This window comes from Bos grunniens, chromosome 19 (genome assembly GCF_055505025.1).
Source record: "Bos grunniens cultivar Pamir isolate PY7600 chromosome 19, Bosgru_T2T1.0, whole genome shotgun sequence".
Lineage (NCBI taxonomy): Eukaryota > Metazoa > Chordata > Mammalia > Artiodactyla > Bovidae > Bos > Bos grunniens.
In genome coordinates this window covers 4862319-4876021 of record NC_141183.1, presented here as the reverse complement: position 1 = coordinate 4876021, position 13703 = coordinate 4862319, and the positions used below count along the sequence as shown (strand labels likewise).

The 13703-nt window shown below is 47.9% G+C and overlaps 1 long non-coding RNA gene across 9 annotated transcripts in view; it reads left to right on the top strand.

The window, feature by feature from the left end:
- Positions 1 to 13703, top strand: part of LOC147350980 (uncharacterized) — a 162085-nt gene that overhangs the window by 75983 nt on the left and 72399 nt on the right. For 2 of the 9 annotated variants that reach the window (XR_015147119.1, XR_015147116.1), the window contains exon 2: positions 2788 to 3026. The exons of 4 other annotated variants lie outside the window; for them this stretch is intronic. This is a non-coding gene — a long non-coding RNA (uncharacterized LOC147350980). Of the gene's footprint in view, positions 1 to 2787; positions 3027 to 3104; positions 13433 to 13703 lie in introns of those variants that run through there. 3 more of the 9 variants (XR_015147117.1, XR_015147118.1, XR_015147122.1) reach the window with 3 other exon arrangements.

The window sequence follows — 13703 nt, the reverse complement described above, 5'->3', positions numbered from 1 at the left end:
GTGCGCCTTTTCCAGGCTGCTTGGAGGAGGGCATGGCGATGACTTGGGTGCGGAGTTGGGTGACCGTGTGTCCCCTGGGGAGGGAACCGGTTGGCCCCAGGGCAGTTTCCAATCATGTTCTGATGTGTGTTTAATGTTACCGGTTAAATGTGTGACCATGGCCCTGCACTCACAGCCCCTGTACATCTGGAAAGAGGGTGGCCGTGGAATTGCCCTTTAGAGAGAGACGTTTCCCATTTATTTTGACGGTAGGACTCAGTGACCTCTTAAGACCTTACCTTCCGACAGTGGAAGCTGGGGTGCTGTGGGGGAAGAGGATGGGGTGGGGTGGGGAGCACCAGATCTCGGGCAGACACTCGTGTCCTTTCTGTTCTCTGTACTTTTCCCACGCCCATCAGAGCTTCGTCGCCAAATGGGTTGAGACGGAGCTTGGCTCCCAGGTGGGGACCATGGTATGATGTCAAGCAGCTTTGCGTGTGCTCCCGGATGGGGGAGTGTTCTGGAGGGTGGCAGCCCTGGAGCTGCCCTGTGGGGACCCACCAAGGGCGAAGGGGAGGAAGGGCAGGGTTGTGTTGGGGGCGGCAGCAGGGAGGGGCTGCGGGCTGATCTTGGGCTGGGAACCACAGCATCCCGGCTTGGCGGCCTGAAGCCCGTGAGTTATGTGGCTCAAGGGAGCGGTGTGGGCCTGCCGGGGCCGCTGGAGAGGGGGCATGGGAAGCCCCAAAAGGGGTCTGTGCGCCTTGGGACAGATCGGGAAGTGGCCCCAGGGGCCGCAATGCTGGCGCTGCAGGAAGCAGCTCTGGATGCCCCGGCTGCTTACATGTCAACAGGGGTGGGTTTCTACCTAGTCCCCTGGTGGGTCTCTGAGCAGGAGAGAAGGAGTCTGGGAGGACCTCCTCCTCTGAGCCAGGCCCAGACTCTGGAGTTCCTGAAATCCAGGGTGCCCATTTCAGTCTGCGAAACCAACCACCTTGGTCTCGTGAGCTCTGGTTCTCCTTGCTCCGTAGATGCCCATGGCCTTCTTTTCATGGCTGCAGAATCAAAAATCTCAGAGTTGGTTGCTCAGGGCCACTTAGGAAGAGCCAAGTGACCGATGACCAGGCAGGTTTGGTTTTTTTTTTCCCCAGTGATTCTTTTCTTAGCATCTTCCAGTGATATGGGAGCATCGCTATTTATGCTTATTTTCTCTGTTCGTGGAAGAAAACAAATCTGAGCTTCAATTCTCAACCTTCTTTTTGAAGTTGAAACTAAACCACACCTGGGTTTACTTTTATGACATTCCCACACACTCATAACTTTTTGCTTGCTTTCTTTCTTTTTTTTTATCCACGCCATGCGGCCTATGGGATCTTAATTCCCTCACCAGGGATCGAACCCATGCCCCCTGCATTGGGCGTGTAGAGTCTTAACCACTGGACCGCCAAGGAAGTCCCTCTCCCTTGGCATTTTTTTATAAAGTTTTAATTGAAAGGATCAACAACCACTGTTGTTTTGAGAATTTGATCATTCTGCAGTTTCCCAGAAGAAAATACATTTTGTTTTAGGAATTGTTGCTGCTGCTAAGTCACTTCAGTCATGTCCGACTCTGTGCGACCCCATAGACGGCAGCCCACGAGGCTCCCCCATACTTGGGATCTCCAGGCAAGAACACTGGAGTGGGTTGCCATTTCCTTCTCCAATGCATGAAAGTGAAAGTGAAGTCGCTCAGTCGGGTCTGACTCTTAGCGACCCCATGGACTGCAGCCCACCAGGCTCCTCCAATCCATGGGATTTACCTAAACCAGAGAGACTCTAACTAAGTATTGTTCTTTGCCTTGAAGAAAATAGTGTTAAATAGAGGAGTCAGTTAAATGCTACACTGGTGTATGAGGTATGCATATATGTATTTTTTATTTGTTTTTATTCAAAGTAAACAAACCTCCCTAAGACATGATAATTCTAAGCCAACTAATCATTGGCCTTGTGTGAAAAGCTCTTCCAGACCATTTGGAAGAACTACTAAGTGCCTACTGTGTACTAGACGCTGTCTAGAGCTTTACTAGTGAAAGCCAGAAGGGAAAAGACCTGAAATAATTTTTAAAACATTTGTCTGCCGATTTACCTGTTGCTGAATCTGTAAGAATGTTAAATACAATATGCCCTGTGTATTCATAGAAAATTGGAAATAGGGAAAAACCCAAAGAAGAAAATAAAATCATAGATATTTACCACAATCTTTTACAACCTGTTTTTCTTCTATTTAGCAAAATTGTCAAGTGTTCTTACGTAGCGGTGTTTCTTAGTCGCAAGACTCTTTCATAGTCTTGGATTGTTCAGCAGTTTTTCACTTTGGTCTTGATTATGGTATTGACTGCGATAGCAATGGAAACTGAGAAATTCTTAGAAGTTATTTATTCAGAAATAATAATAAACCCACTGCATTTTAACCTTTAGTATATTTTATGAAATACAGTTGTGTTTTCCAAAACAAAAAGAATTGAGAAGAGTGGTGTTTTCCCCATTTTTGCTAAGCTCTACTTTGTCTGGCTTCATTGCAAGTGGCTGGATTCTCAGATCTGCTTCTGCATTCAGTCTATAGAGGAATGTATGTTTCTGTAAAGGGTATGAAGAAGATCCAGCTTCATCTGAATAGTCTTCTTTCGTATTTTACCAAAACTTGCCACGCAGTAGTTTTTAAAAGTTGTTGATAAGTGTCCATCAGCGGAGGAATGGATGAAGAAGACGTGGTCTATATATCACGTGCTTGCTCAGTCACTAAGTCAGGTTCGACTCTTTGTGACCCCACAGACTGTAGCCCGCCTCTGTCCGTGGGATTCTCCAGGCAAGAATACCGGAGTGGGTTGCCATTTCCTTCTCCAGGGGATCTTCCCAACCCAGGGATTGAATCCGAGTCTCCTACTTGGCAGACAGATTATCACTGAGTCACCCCGGAAGCCCACAGTGGATATTACTCAGCCATAAAGAAGCATGAAGTAGTGGCATTTGCAGCAACATGGATGGATCTAGAGATGATCACACCAAGTGAAGTAAGTCAGATAAAGACAAATATCATATGATATCATTTATATGTGCAATCTAAAAGAAAGTGGTACAAGTGAAGTGACTTAACAGAAACAGACTCATAGACTCAGAAATAACATGTATGGTAACCAAAGGGGAAAGGTGGGGTAGGGTTAAATTAGGGGGTGGAGGGAACACATACACACGGCTATATATAAAACAGATGATCAACAAGGACCTACTGCATAGCCTGGGGAACTCTACTCAGTATTCTGTAGTAACCCACATGGGAGAAGAATCTGAAAAAGAATAGGTGCATGTGTCTGTATAACTGAATCACTTTGCTATCCACCTGAAACTTAACACAGTACTGTCAATCAACTATACTCCAGCATAAAATAAAAAAGAGAAACTGAAGAAGAAGTTGGTTGTGGTATAAATTTGAAGCCGTGTTCGTGAACTTTCAAATTCTGTTACGTTAGGATCGTTCTGTTCTTTTCTCTGCCTCTTGAGGTAGAGCTCCTTTCCCAACATGGTCCTTGGGCCAGGGACGCAATACGGTGAAGGACTGCTCTCAGTGGAGACTTATTAGGAGAAAGAGCCTCCGTCCTGACTAGTTTTGTAAGCATTCCAACTGAATGCAGACGAAGTGCAAATAATATTTTTGGCTTTCTCTGGAAGGTCAAAGGTTTTTAAAGCTTTAAAATTCTCCTTTACTCCAAGTTTTACTCGTATTAATGCCACCACCCCCCCCCAACACGCATCAAAACTCTGAAGACTTCTATTTACTTATTATCCTGCCTTTCAAAAAAAGCTCTGTGATGTTAGTAGCAGATCTAAAGCCTAGAAAGAGTGAATTTATGCCTTCCAGAGAGACTGGAGCTTTCTGCCTGCTGGTTACCTGGGTCTTGTTGCTCTCATCTGAGCTGAGCTCGAAATGCAGCTACCTACTGACCAAAGGGGCTTCTCTGCTGGCTCAGATGGTAAAGAATCTGCCTGCAGTGCAGGAGATGTGGGTTTGATCTCTGGATGGAGAAGATCCCCTAGAGAAGGAAATGGCAACCCACTCTAGTATTCTTGCCTGGAAAATCCCATGGACAGAGGAGCCTGCGGGCTACAGTCCACGGGGTTGCAGAGTCAGACATGACTTAGTGACTAAACTGCAACAAATTGACCGAAGAGTTTAATTCTTTACGTGGAGGGTTCTTGGGTTCAGAGTTCCTAAAGAGCAGGTCCAGGCGGATCTTCACTTTGTAACAACAGCATCGTGATGTCCTCAGATGTACGGGAACATTACAAGCAACCATCCACTCCGAGCCCTTGGCTGCCCAGGGGAGCTTCAGTCTGCTGATTGGAGTGACCTCCGTGTTTTGAGTCACCATCTCTTCCTTAATCATCACTCACTGTGCATCCCAACGCCTGTTTCTTAAAAGAAGTGTAGAAATGGGAGATGCAAAAAGCCGGTCATTTGCTAAAAATTTAGGGGCATTTTAGGCAATGTACTTCAGCCATCAGGAGCCCAGGAATTTCCCTTCAGAGAAAATTCCCATTTTTTCCAAAGACAAATCTTGATGTACTTGAAGCTACTGTTATATGTGCAAAAGACCTTGGGAACCCAAAGGGAGAGTGTAGGAATACATTTTTATTTGTAAAAATGCTCTATTAGAATTAGAAGATAGAATGTTCTGGACTCTCTACTTTTGAAGATAAGGATTATGACTCTATACATCCAGCCAAATATTTCTGAGAATGTCCTATGTGCTAAATATTCTCTTAATTGGACATTTAGCAGTAAATAAGCAGAACCTGCCCCTGCCCTTAAGGAGCATATATTCAAATGGTAGAGCCAGATGATATTCAAGCACACAAATAACTGTATAATGTTGAGAAGCAAAAAGGGGTAGGAAGAAAATGGAAGCAGATCTAGAGGCTACAGAGGTATTTGTGAAGCTGGAGTAAGGACCGTTTTTGATGGGGTTGTTATGGAAACACTCTAGGAGGTGACATTTGGGCAGAGTAGATGTCTAACAAAGGTGAATTAGGGAATTCCCTGGTGGTCCAGTTGTTAGGACACTGGGCTTTCACTGTAGGGGCACGGGTTTGATCCCTGGTTGGGGAACTAAGATCCTACAAACCAGGTGACATGGCCAAAAAAAAAAAAAAAGTGACTTAATGAGTCTACAACTCAAGTCCGGAGTTCTGTAGTTTATGCTCATGCTACTTGCTCAGTCGTGCCTGATTATTTGCAACCCCGTGGACTGTAGCCCACCAGGATGCTCTGTGCATGGAATTCTCCAGGCAGGAATACTGGAATGGGTTGTCATTTCCTTCTCCAGGGGGTCTTCCTGACCTAGGGATTGAACCTGCATCTCCTGCATTGGCAGGTGGATTCTTTACCATCTGAGCCACCAGGGAAGCCCGGTTTGTACTAAAGGAGCTGTATACACGGGCAGTGTTGTTGCTGAGAGTGGGATTGAATGTGTGCGTATTAGTTTCCCTAGGGCTGCTGGAACTGGCCAAGTTGCCACCAAGTGGCCAAAAAAAGCAGGAGTTTATTCTCCCCCAGCTCTGGAGACCAGACGTCCAAAATCAAGGTGTCAGCAGGCTCTGGAGGCTCTGGAGAAGTGTCCTCCTTTGCCGCTTCCAGCCTCTGGTGGCTGTGAGCTGTCCTTGGCTTGGACAGAGCTGTCCCAGCCTCTGTCTCCATCTTCGTGTGGCCAGTTCCTCTGTGTGTTTCTCTTCTCTTCTGTCTCTTGTAAGGAAACCTGTGATTGGATTTGGTACCTTCCAGGGTAATCAGGAGGATGTCATCTTGAGATTCTTAATTTTATCGGCAGAGACCCTTTTGCCAAATAAGGACATATTCAAAGATTCTGAGGGTTAGGTTGTGGACGTATCTTTGGGGGGGCCACCATTCAACCCAGTGGGTTCCCAGGTGGTGCTGTGAGATGCAGGTTTGATCCCTGGGTCGGGAAGATCCCCTGGAGGAGGGCACGGCAACCCACTCCAGTATTCTTGCCTGGAGAGTCCCATGGACAGAGGAGCCTGGCGGGCTACAGTCCATGGGGTCGCAAAGAGTCGGACACAACTGAATCGACTTAGTACGCTGGCATTCAACCCAGTAAAGTGCGATCTGGGAGAATCACTTTGACAGCAGGTTTTATTTTTACTTATTTATTATGTATTTTATCTTATCTCAGTTTTTGGTTGTGCCACACTGTGTGTGGGATCTTAGTTCCTCTACCAGGGATTGAGCCCACACCTCCCTGAATTGGAAGAGCGGCATCTTAACCACTGGACCACCAGGGAAGCCCCTGACAGCAGGTTTTCAATCAAAATGGAATGTGGGCCCTGAGCGGAGTCCAGGGGCTCTTTGCCTGCATCCCCATGGTTATGACGCAGCTGCATTTCAATGGAGACAGGGGGAGCAGCTGTGGGCATCGTGCCAATGCGTGATGCAGGAGTGGCAGGGGCGTCTGGTGCTGAGTTGCTATACATCAGAGCCGCTGTGTGGCCTGAAGTTGTGTACTCAGCTCACCAATTTCTAGTTAGACCACGTTCCCCGGGCGGGACATCACAGCTGTAAGGCTGCCGGTCTTTGTGGGGGCGCCTCATAGAATATATAGCAGGTCTTCCAGATTGAGAAATTGAGAATACACAATTTGGCCCAGAGGAGCAGAGTCGGGAAGAGGTTCATCAGGCCAAGAGGTGGGCAGTCATATTCTATTTGGACACTTCCCAGGCAAGAGCCCAGCAGGAGTCATGGTGGCAGACTGGGTAAGTTGCAAAAGTCAGCAGCTTGGGAAGCTGGGACCTCAGCCCATGAGGCGCGTTGACTGCGTTGAGTAATCTTCTGGGAACATCTTTGGTGGGGCTGCAGGTGCATCTGGGGTGGCGTGGCATGAAACCCTCCTCCAGAGGGCGGGCACTCTGCTGCTAAGACTTTACTGCCTAGTCTTTTCTCAGTCGGATCTTTTGCCAGAGGGAGGCAGGGAGGAGCAAGTCCATGTGCCCGGAGCCTGCCCAAGTTGGGGATGGTGTTTGCTCAACTCAGTGCAACACCAGCTGTTGCTCCAGGTGCTAAGTTAGACACTCGGTAATTAGCGGGGCTAATTTATTTAATCGTGTTTGTACTGTTTCTCTTCTCCCAGTTGTTCTTCTTGCCCTGATCCTTCAGGTTTTCCTGGACCCACGCCCAGGAGTGTTTGTTGGAAGGTGGTGTTGGGGGAAGATGGATGTTCGTTGATGCCAGAGATTAGAGCAAGCTGTGGCTTGGTGGCGGTGGTGCGGGAGGCTGGTCTTGTCCATATTCCAGGTCAGAGTTTCTCAGCCTCAGTGCTTTGACTTTGGGGGGCCTTTTTTGTGGGGCACCGTCCTATGCGTTGTAAGATGTTTAGCGGTGTCTGTTGACCTCTACCCACTAGGTCCCAGTAATGTTCTCCAACCCCAGTTCTGAAAACCAAAAATGTCTTCAAATGTTACTGACTGCCACCTGGTAGAGTCAGTGGCTCAGTGGCAAAGAATCCGCCTGCCAAGCAGGAGACAGTAAAATCCCTGAGTCGGGGAGAGCTCTTGGAAAAGGAAATGGCAACCCACTCCAGTATTTGTGGCTGAGAAATCCCATGACAGCTGAGCCTGGTGGACTCCAGTCCATGGGGTTGCAAGGAGTCAGGCATGACTTAGCAGCTGAACACAAGCAGGGTCAAAGTTGCTTCCTCTTGAGAACTCCCGGTCTGGTGCTCTGATCACTGCTGCTCTTAGACCTTCTGGAGGAAAATGATCCTTTCAAGGCCATGCCGTCTGTTGGGATGATGAATGGCCTGTCTTAACTGTGTCCCTTTGCTCTCTTTTTGAACGTGCCCTGACAGGGAGGCCTGGCGTGCTGCGGTTCATGGGGTCGCAAAGAGTCGGACACGACTGAGCGACTGAACTGAACTGACCTGACCAACTGATGCCCTCGACAGGAGGATGGGAGAAGGGGCTGCCTTGGAGGACCAAACCTATCTCCCCAAACACAGGTTCCTCTATGGAAAGATGTACAACCCTTGTGTTATCCAGGGCAGGGGAAAAAGCAAGCTGTGATGTAAAGAGTGACAACAGGTGGCAGGATGAGTGTCACCAGGAAGCTAAGCAGAACCAGAAAAGCCACTTCTGTGTTGGAGGGGAAAGGCGAGCCTCACCAGCTGCTTGCATGGAATTGACCCAGCATGGCGGCTGGGCCGGGGAGGGGCACTCGTTCCTCGTTTCTGCGTTGGCAGAGCCCCTGGGGCCAGCTCAGGCCACCTCTAAAGCAAGGGCTGCGGGCTATGTCAGACTATCTCTGAATCATGCTGGGGTCCCCTTACATATGCGAACTTTGTTCTTTTAGGTGCAGAAGACCCCCTGACTGCTTTTGGCAAGTGAATGGAGAGGGATACACTGTTTATTTTTTAAGGCCATTTATTTATGGCTGCACTGGGTCTTCTTTGCTGTGCATGGGCTTTCTTAAGTTGCGGCCAGCGGGGGCTACTCTGCAGTTGCCGTGTGAGGGCTGCTCGGTGCAGTGGTGTCTCTTGTTGCGGTTCCTGGGCTGTAAAGCCTGGGCTTAATATCTGTGGCAGACAGACCTAGTTGCTCCACAGCATGTGGAATCTTCCCAGACCAGAGACTGAACCTGTGTCCTCTGCATTGGCAGGTGGACTCTTAACCACTAGACCACCAGGGGAGTCCTGATACACTCTTTAAGAGGATCCAGATAATCTGAGATAGATCTGCAAAGAAGAGCGGAGGGTAGGAGCAGAAGAAGAGACCAGCAACCCAGAATCATTAACCTGGAGCAGCACTATCCCATAGAAATAAAATCCAAGCTGCAGATGCCATTTTTTTGGAGTGTGTTCCAATAAAACTTTATTTATAAAAACAGGCAGCAGACTCGCTGGTCGGTAGAAGACTCTGGGCAGTGATTCAGATCCCCTGACTTCCAGACTAATGACCTTTCCCCTTTGCCATGCTGAGTTTATTTCCTAGGCACTGGCAAGTTTCTAAGTACATAGTAGAAGGGGTTTTTATTATTATTATTATTTTAAGTCCATTTAGGAAAATAAAAAACTTTAAAAACTGCTCCACAGCCCACATGTAATTTTATTTTTTAATTTACATGTATTTATTTTAATTGGAGGTTAATTACTTTACAATATTGTACTGGTTTTGCCATACATCAACATAAATCCACCACAGGTATACACGTACTCCCCATCCTGAACCCCCCTCCCACCTCACTCCCTGCACCATCCCTCTGGGTCACCCCAGTGCACCAGCCCCAAGCATCCTGTATCCTGCATCAAACCTGGACTGGCGATTCGTTTCATATATGATAGTATACTTGTTTCAATGCCATTCTCCCAAATCATCTCCCCCTCTCCCTCTCTCATAGAGTCCAAAAGACTGTTCTATACATCTGTGTCTCTTTTGCTGTCTTGCATACAGGATTGTCATTACCATCTTTCTAAATTCCATATATATGCGTTAGTATACTGTATTGGTGTTTTTCTTTCTGGTTTACTTCACTCTGTATAATAGGCTCCAGTTTCATCCACCTCATTAGAACTGATTCAAATGTATTCTTTTTAATGGCTGAGTAACACTCCATTGTGTATATGTACCACAGCTTTCTTATCCATTCGTCTGCTGATGGACATCTAGGTGTCCACATGTAATTTTAAACTTTCTAGTAATTACATTAAAAAAAAAAGAGGAAGCAGATACAATCGGTTTTTACAATATATTTTATATAACTCAGTGTATCCCCAATCTTATTTCAACATGCAATTGATATAAGAAAATCTATTAGTGAGATAGTGAAAAGTGAAAGCGTTACTTGCTCAGTTATGTCCGACTCTTTGTGACCCGATGGACTGTAGCCCGCCAGGCTCCTCTCTCTGCCCATGGGATTCTCCAGGCAAGAGTACTGGAATGGGTAGGCATTCCCTTCTCCAGGAGATCTTCCTGACCCAGGGATTGAACTTGGATGTCCCTGCGTTGCAGGCGGATTCTTTACCATCTGAGCCACCAGGGAAGCCTCATTAGTGAGACTGCCTACTCTTTTTTTTATGTGAAATCTAGGAAACCCAGCGTTTATTTTCCTCTTGCAGCACACTTCAATTCGCTTGTCACATTTCCAGTGCTTCTGTGCTGGACAGTGTTGCCCTAGAGAGGAAGTTTAAGTGATTAAATTTGGGGGGAGGGAACTATTCATCGTAGACAGAAATAAAAAAAATGAGCTTAAGGACTTAGGTGGACAGATTTCATCAGCAAATGCCCTTGACTGGCTGTCAGCGCAGTGCTTCCATCTCCCCAGACAGGGCCTGTTCGCAGGAATCCATTGGCTGCTGGGCTCCCCTCCCCTGACCCCTTTGTCGTCCACTCTATTCGCTTTTGTTTCAACCGAATGAGCACACAAAAAAGCCTGCATTCCGCCGGGCAGTCTTATTCAAACGTGGCATGGCTGCGTTTTCTCAATTAATCAGGAGCCTGCCCCCCCACCCCCCTGCCCCTTTCTCCTCCACGTTTTTCTCTTCTCGGCATCTTAATCAGGGTCCAGCTGGACTCCAGCTTCCAGGAGAATTTCGAGGGCCCGACAGACACTTGCCCAGGTAAATAAAAACCAGCTTGGGTCCCTCTTTCCTCCTGCATGAATAAGATGTATCAGAAGACTTTTCCTTAGAAGAGACGAAGGGAGAGAGAAGCAGTCATGCTGGTGAACGACGTAGGGCTGAAAGCAGAACTTTGGAGAGACAGGCTGTGTCCTTTGGGTGAGACGGGGCAGGGAGAGGGAGTCCAGGAGGGAGGGGATATGTGCGTACACCTGGCTGATCCACTTGGTGATACAGTGGAAACAACGCAGCGTTGTAAAGCAGCTGTACTCCAGAAAACAAACCCAAAAGAGCAAAGCAAAATTTTAAACACGGTAAGGGCTTCCCAGGTGGTGCTGGTGGTAGAGAACCCGCCTGCCAGCGCAGGAGACATAAGAGACGCAGGTTCGATCCCTGGGTCTGGAAGATCCCCTGGAGGAGGGCATGGCAAGCCACTCCCAATATTCTTGCCTGGAGAAGCCCATAGACAGAGACCTGAACAGCTACAGACCATGGGTCACGAAGAGTCAGACACGACGTAGCCACCGAGCATGCTCGCGCGCGCACCCAACATCCTACAAGGCACAGGGCAGCGTCCTTCCGTAAAGAGTTATCCAGCCTAACAGGTCAGGACACCAAGGTTGAGAAACCCTGTGTTGGAGCATCTTTCCTTTGAATTTTAGAGACTTTTCACCTAAAAAGAACCTTCTTTTGACTTACAGAAGGCACTGGGAGGGGTTGGCTACACCTGTGCATATATATGACTGAATTACTACCGTGTTGATCCGTTCACACCTGCTGGGGCTTTGTGGGCAGCTAGTTGAGAATAAGACCTGGATCCAGGAGGTGTCTGGGCCGGGGACAAGCCAGGTGGGGATGAGAGCTGAGCGGCCACACAAACTAAATGTCACAACTTTTCTAGTTTTCTAAGAGAGTGGGTGCTTCCCTGGGCAAGGTCCCAGTTCTTTCTCACCAAAGCCTTCTGCTCTATGAGCAAAACCCCAGTCAAGTCCAGCTGGGGATCCATTAGCTGCATCTCTGAAGGTAGAATAATGGATCGGCTTTTCCTGACACTGTAAGTAGGATGCTTTGCATAGATTAGGCAAAGGTGAGCCCTCCACCTTCCCATTGCTCTTAGAAGGGCCAGAGGCAGCCAGAAACATTTGCATGGCAGTCCCTGTAGGGAAAGAGAACAAGGGAAAAAAGAGAAGAATGATCAACCTACTGGTCTGTCAAACCCATGGTATGACTTGACCTTCAGGTCTACTCATGTTGGCTGGACTCTTTTTGCCTGACCACCTGGTCTCAATTCTACCTTCCCATCCGCCATCAGTGGAACTGTGAGAGTCTCACAGCTCACGTGGGGCTAGAGTCTTCAAAAATATGCATTTCGCTTCCAGCCAACTCTGTCAAGTGGCTCCAGGTGTCCGTCTGTCTACCAGGGTGGATATATCCTAAGTCCAGGTGTAGAAACACAAGGACTCTGTCCCCAGGGACCCTTCTTTCTGAGCATCTGGGGGAGTCTGGGGCCTAAAGACCACAGCCTAACCTTGACTTTGCTCCGGCCCCACCCAGAGAAAGCCCCTCGCAGAGGAGCCATCTGGGTTCCTGGGCCTCTCGGGAGCTTGCGCAGGTTTCCGACGGAGTTATGGGTGATCTGGAGTCCGTCAGGCCTGACAGTTCCTGCCCCGTGTTTCTCCTTGCAGAGCTGTGGTGAAGATTAAAAGGCGTTTGGGGCCTGAAGGGAAGAGAGAACACAGAATTCTGGGATGCCGAGGGGAGCAAAATCCTCTCCTGTTGTTGGAAAGAAAAAGGTGACTTTGCAGGAGACGTGCTTGGCTGTTCCTATCCCGGGGTCATCTGAGATGGCCCTCAGAGATCTGTTCTTTCAGCTGTTGATATTTGCACTGTTATATATGCGTGTGTTGCTGTTGCTCAGCCGCTCAGTAATGTCCGATGCTTCGCGACCCCAGGACGGCAGCACGCTGGGTTTCCCTCACCATCTCCCAGAGTTTTCTCAGATTCATGTCCGTTGAGTCAGTAGTGCTATCGAATCATCTCATCCTCTGCCGCTCCCTTCTCCTTTTTTTGCCCTCAGTTTTTCCCAGCATCAGAGTCTTTTCCAACGAGTCCGCTCTTTGCATCAGGTGGCCAAAGTATTGGAGCTTCAGCATCAGTCCTTCCCATGAGTATTCGGGTTAATTTCCTTTAGGATTGACTGGTGTGTGCATGTGTGTGTGTGTGTCTATATATACATATATGTTATATTGTCATTATATATATTGTATATTACAATATATAATATGTATTGTATGTATGTCTGCTCATTCAGATCAGTCGTTTCTGACTCTGCGACCCCATAGACCATAGCCTGCCAGGCTTCTCTGTCCATGGGATTCTCCAGGCAAGAATACTGGAGTGGGTTGCCATTTCCTCCAGGGGATCTTCCTGACCCAGGATGTGAACCTGTGTCTTCACAAATGGTTTCTTTATTACTAAGCCATTGGGGAAGCCCTGTAATATATATCATATTATGTATGTTTTTTGTGTACTTCCAAACAACTTTGGTCGGTGTATTTAAGTAGAAATAATTCTCAACCTGGACTAAGAAGGTCTGTCACCAGCCGGCTGTGTGACCTGGACAAGTCACCTAACCTCCCTGAGCCTCGGTTCCTCATTCACTGACCAAGGAGAGCAGCAGGAATCTAAGGAGCTAATGTCAAAGAAGGAACTTTGTGAAGTATGACAGTCAGGAGTCTCATTACTTGCACCAAGGGATTTTCTTCAGCTCTCCCCCAGAGCACATCTTCTCATAGCTCAAGGTAGGAATCTTCAGCAGGTATGTAATTTCTAAGACCTTCCTTCACTTCTTAACCTCTGGTCTCCAGGGTTCAGAGCCGCTGCTTCTTGGAAAAGACCAGTGGGTGGGAGCATGAGAGGGTAGGGATTTGGAGTAATTGTAGAGCTTGTATAATTACCGATTCTGGTCCCCATTAGTCCTGGAGCCGTGTTCAGGGACCGTAAATCATTCCTGTGCCGCTTCGGGGATTGACTCCCATCCCCTGCACCAAGGCCAGCTCTGCTACATTCCGA